Source organism: Ptiloglossa arizonensis, chromosome 2 (genome assembly GCF_051014685.1).
Source record: "Ptiloglossa arizonensis isolate GNS036 chromosome 2, iyPtiAriz1_principal, whole genome shotgun sequence".
Taxonomy (NCBI): Eukaryota; Metazoa; Arthropoda; class Insecta; order Hymenoptera; family Colletidae; genus Ptiloglossa; species Ptiloglossa arizonensis.
The window spans coordinates 20,982,435-20,988,434 of record NC_135049.1 but is presented as its reverse complement, the minus strand read 5'-3'; positions in this window follow the sequence as shown (position 1 = coordinate 20,988,434).

The window sequence follows — 6,000 nt, the reverse complement described above, 5'->3', positions numbered from 1 at the left end:
AACGCTAATTGGCGAGATGATTTTCCTTAGGTGGTCATCGTTCGCGATCCTCTTGGAAAGCTCTCGTCGAATCGCTATCGTTCTCTCGTTCGAATCGAAAAATCGGTCGGTGGAACGTCTCGTTCGATTGTTAAAAATCGCGAAAAACGCGCATCGAGAATCCTTCGGAGGGAGAAAATTTTCATCGACCGCGCTAATTATAGCGCCGCGACGAAGGCGAGGCTCGAGCCGCGATGCTCTTATCTCGCGCGAGAAGGGTTTATTGCGTTTGGCGATACAGACGCGGCAGGAAGGAAACGATCGAGGCCTTGGAAGAAAGGCGAGAGAAAGATAGACAGATAGAGGGAAAGAGAGAGACGGAGAGAGAGAGAGAGAGCGAGACGGTGATCTTCTTTAGAACGGGGAGAAGAAAGGCGACGTACGGTCGTCTTTCAGACGGCGTCTCTCGGCGTATCTGCGATCGGCGTTGGACGGAACGAGACGACGACGTCGGCGCAAATTCAAGACGAAAAACGTACAAACAGAGCGATTCTTTCCGAGAAGAAGCTACCGGCGGCCTCGTATCGCGGATCACTCTCTGCCAAATGCCAATTATCTTTACCCGCCGCTGGGCAATTAAGAAGCCCAGGGGGGGAGGGAACGAGCGAAAAGTATCGGCGAACCGTTGCAACTACTCGCTTCAATTTCGCCGAAAGGGGAAACAGCCCTGACACTCGGAACGATTCCGTCCGATTTTTACGCAACGATCCGACGGACAGCTCAGGATCTCTGCAGTCGCCTTTCTCCTCAGGGTTAACCCCTTGGCGACCGCCTCTCTATCTCCTACGAACCCTATACTCTTCCCGCGTCCCTCGGATCGATTAGACACGGACCTTTGCAACAAATCTGGGCCGTTCTTTTGTTCAGATAAACTACGATTTTGTAATTGAAACTGTTTGGACCGAGGTATATGTACGTGTGCAATTTAAGTGCACAACGATAGATTGTTATCACTTTTTCTTCAAATTATTCGGAAGATCACTGAACGATGCAATATCGATGCATATATCTTTGGACCAAGGTATATGTACGTGTGCAATTTAAGTGCACTACGATAGATATAATTTTTACTTCAAATTATTCGGAAGATCACCGAACGATGCAGTATCGGTGCATATATCTTTGGACCAAGGTATACGTATGTGTGCAATTTAAGTGCACTACGATAGATCGATATCATTTTTTCTTCAAATTATTCGGAGATCAATGAACGATGCAGTATCGATGCATATATCTTTGGACCAAGGTATATGTACGTGTGCAATTTAAGTGCACAACGATAGATTGATATCATTTTTTCTTCAAATTATTCAGAGATCAATGAACGATGCAGTATCGGACGGTTTCTATTATAGGAATATCTATAATCGTCGATTATAATTCAAAGTTAATGGAAGAAATTTTTCTTCAGTTTTATTATGTAAATACGGGGCAAGGAACAGTGGTACACATAAACATAAATGGAACATATTGGTCGGAAAAGTGCATCGAAAAGGGAAAAATCAAATCTGCAAAAACGTTCTGTAGTTAAGTAAGACAAACAACAAAAAGATATTTTAACGATTTTCACGGTTTTTTACATTTTTCTGAAAATATCTCGAAAATGCATCCAGAAGCTATAAGACAAACCGGGATTTTGAATCTCGAGGGTAAAAAATCGTAGACGATCCTAATTTTCTATTAGACGTGGCAACACCGACGAATTGTCGTAGGGAAATCGTGTTCCAATAATGCAGTTGTTTACATTGCATCGAGTAGTGATGCGCGTTTCACATTTGTGCCACATTTTACAATGTAGACTACTGGCACGGTAGTTGTCGCACGATACAACTCACCTTGTACCGATTTGCATAATTACGATATTTCATTCTTTCGTGCGTAAAAATATATTCTTCCCGGAATACGTAAGAAGTAAATTTTAATTCAAAAAAAGGAAAGAAAATATCGCAAAACACAACCAACGAAAAGCGTGTCCGGTGCACCTAATGCAAATTGTGTACTCGTGAATTGTGCACTTCTGATATATCGTAGTATATTTGTCAAAGCTGCAACGAAGTTAATCCCCAAACATTATTTCCAATAACACAATATTTTAAAGATACGAGAGAATGTACATCGTATGTATATTTTTACGCGAGAAATTGTCCCGTATATGGGGCAAGTAACTATTTAACGTACAAATAAAAAAAACTAGAGTCGACGCAACACTTTGAACACCAATTACAAAGTGCACATAGGTGTTAAACGCGTGCATCTCGTTGCAGCTCAACGTCATCGTACAATGCCTTAAATCTTCGCGACTGTGATCCCTGTGAGACGAACGTTCGACAGCTCAGGGGTTAATAACTGCGAATTTCGTATCTCTGTGTACCTAAAAATAGCGCGGGGAGAACGCAGGAGGAAACCACGACACGAGGGGAATCGTTTTGAAATCGATTAAAAGTTCCTTAAGCGGGGATCTAGCTATCCTGGTTCGATGATAGTTTATCGATATCTGTCGCGTAATTACCATGGTAACGCGACGATAAACTCGCTACTCTTATTTGACTTGCTATTCACCGTCGAGCATGGGGTTGTTGGCTCGGTCCTCGTCGTCTATGGGTATGCAGCCTCGATGGAATTCACACGTGGCCATCTCCGCGGTGTGTACTATTTGATTAGATTTCACAACGCCTACCGTGCACGCGGCATCGATTTCCCTCGATCTCGCGATCGAACGTCGAGGACCTTTCGATTCGATGGTAAACACGGGGGCCGGTGGCTCGTACGTTTCCCCCTTCTTTTTTTCTTCTTTTTTTTTTTTTTGTTTAACTTCGGTGCGTTTCTTGGGTCTCTCTCGACCCGTCCTCGTAACTTCGAATGCGTGCACAATTTTCGATAGCTTTCGGTACACGTGAAGAAATTATTATTTTAATTTCGAAGCTTCTGTTCTCGTAACATCGAGTGCGTGCACAATTTTCGATAGATTTTCGTACAGATGAAAAGATCGTTAATTTAATTTCGAAGCTGCTGTTCTCGTAACATCGAGTGCGTGCACAATTTTCGATAGATTTTCGTACAGATGAAAAGATTGTTAATTTAATTTCGAAGCTTCTGTTCTCGTAACATCGAGTGCGTGCACAATTTTCGATAGCTTTTGGCACAGATGAAAAGATTGTTAATTTAATTTGGAAGCTTCTGTCCTCGTAATATCGAGTGCGTGCATAATTTTCGATAGATTTTCGTACAGATGAAAAGATTGTTAATTTAATTTCGAAGCTTCTGTTCTCGTAACATCGAGTGCGTGTACAATTTTCGATAGCTTCCGGTACACATGAAAAGATTGTTAATTCAATTTCGAAGCTTCTGTCCTCGCAATATCGGACGCAAGTCTCTCGGACAAAAATGTCCCGAATGTATGAAACTCGAGTTTCTAACGTTATAAGTTATAAATTACAACACGATAAGACGACAAAGGAAGTACCAGAGCACGCAGCCGTATCGACTGTAATATGTAGTTTTAATCGCGGGATGATATTACGAGAACTGGATGGGTCGAAAAACCCGAGGAACGAACTAAGGTTAACGATTTGACAATTTTTTCGAGACGTCGATACGCGGTCCGTTTATCGACGTTCAACGTATCGGTAACCTCGTCCGTCTAAATTCGTGGAATTCCTTCGTTAAATTGTTCGCAATATCGTCGTCGACGACCCCCTAGAGCGAGGCTTATCTTTCGGCTCGGACTCGCTATGCTTGAATTGAGAAAAACATTCCGCGCAGGTTGGTATCGACGCAACGGACTCGACGAACGCGTCGCAAATGTTGTTCAGTTAACGTTGCTTCTCTCACGGGATCGTGCGTTACTCTACACGCAAAGGCTATCCGTCGCTGTCCACCTTCGGTATTAATTTTCAACGAAACCGTCTGCTGTAAATTAACAATTAACCGTACTACGTTTCAATCGAGAAGGTAAAATACAAACTACGTCGAAACTTTCGCACGATATACTCTTTTTTCGCGATAAAAACACTTACGATAGATTAAACCGGATTAATCTTGTATTTTCTTAGTTTTACCGTTAGTATTGTAAAGATAAGAACGCGCGTTCGGGCCGACGAAAATTTGTCGATAAAGCCGATTCTTTCGGGATAAATTTTCCGAGAAACCTCGAGAATATAATCGAACGAAAGAACCTTATTCGGGTTAACGAAAAGTCCGCTCGACCGTAGCAGGCTTTTAAATAGAATTAATAACGCACCGAGATCTCTCTCGAAGATATCCCCGTAATCGCTCAACGTCTCGGTGAACGAGTTAGAGGGAACTTTCATACGTGCTAATTACTCCGCTAATTAGGGACGCGATTGCGCGACCACGATAGGCGGCTCGATGGCTTCGTTATCTGTCCCGCGGTTTAGGAACACGTTCGATCCGCGTTCGATCCGAACGACCGATCGGAAAATGAACGAATCGACGTAGTCTTCCATCGTTCGAACCGACAGAATCGTCAATTATCGTCTAAAACACCTCTGGTAAGATCGAATCGGTGTTACGCGAGTTCGGGCTTCGTTGGCCTCGGACAACGAAAGCGAGCGCGCGCTTTCACGTATCGAGATTAGGGTGAATGTATCGCGGTCTCTCACGTGGCTCGCGTTGGGATTCCAATGAATGGATAGCAAAGAAAATGTAACGCATAACCGACCGATAATATTACAATCGGGACAGCTGTGAGGGGGTTTACAACTCTTTGTGCCCCGTAGCGCGAGGCACCTACAGTACTGAATGCCCGAACTGTCGAAATTTATCGATCCTATCTGCCCCCTCTCGCCCCCGATCGGCCAAATATTTACACCGTACACAGAAATCTAGGAGAGGACAACACACGCGTCAACGTACTCCGATTTCTACGGCGTTCCCCGACAAACGAACGAAACACGCCGAAGAAAAAAAGAAAAAAAAAAGAAGAAGAAAAGAAAGAAAATACAATACAACGAACACGAACGAGAACGAACCGTGTCCAGATTTATACCGCTTTTGGCGAGGACACTCGCTCCCAAGGATTATTATTTATGGATTTCGAGATTAATCTCGAGAGCGTGCCGATGATCGGGGAACGACACACGCGTACGCGTACGCGCACGCGCACGCGCGCCGGAGGAATGGGAATTAATTATATCGCGAGCCTCGCGATAATTTATAACTGAATATGCCTCTTTGTCCCCGTGGATTTCGTTCATCCGGGCCCCGGGAGCCGGTCGGTGAAGATTTCGAAATTTTTCGTCGCCGGTTCGCGGAAGGATCTTGGAAATCGGCCACGATAAAAGGTGCGTACCGACGAACGACCAGCCTCTAGATAACGAGCAACTCGTCCCACTCAATGGAATCTATTGTGGAGGCGAGAGCCCGATTGTTTCTCGTGGGTCAAGGGGAACGAGCCCGATTCACGGAATTTGTAATTTCACGGGTCAAGAGGGGGTCCCCCATCAGGAAGGAAATCTACTCTTCCACTTCCTTTCTCTGCGGTCGGGGCGGAGGGTGTCGATACGGACGCGATTTCTACTCTCGAGAAATCGTTCCACGAGCTCGCTTTATCGAAATCTTGACTGACGACAAGAACGGTGGAAGAAGAAGAAAAAAAAAAAAAGAAAAAAAAAATAGTAGACAGCTGCGGAACGATACGTTCGCGCGACGTAAAGGCTGACTCTCGTCAACGTTTTTCTTCCTTTTCTCTTTTTCTCTCTTCTTTCTTTATTTATTTCTTTTTTTTTTTTTCACCCGCTCTTCTTACGGGATAAAAAACAAATTCACCGTCGTCTCAAACGATGAAAATATGGCCCGTACGATGACGCCACCGGTTATTTTTATCCGCGGCTACTCGCGTAATTGTCGTGCCGTTCGTCGAGCACTTTTCTTACGAGGAAATATATAGGGCTCGAGTGGGGGTAAACACGGACCAACTTTTTGGGGCAGCCCCCACCCCCC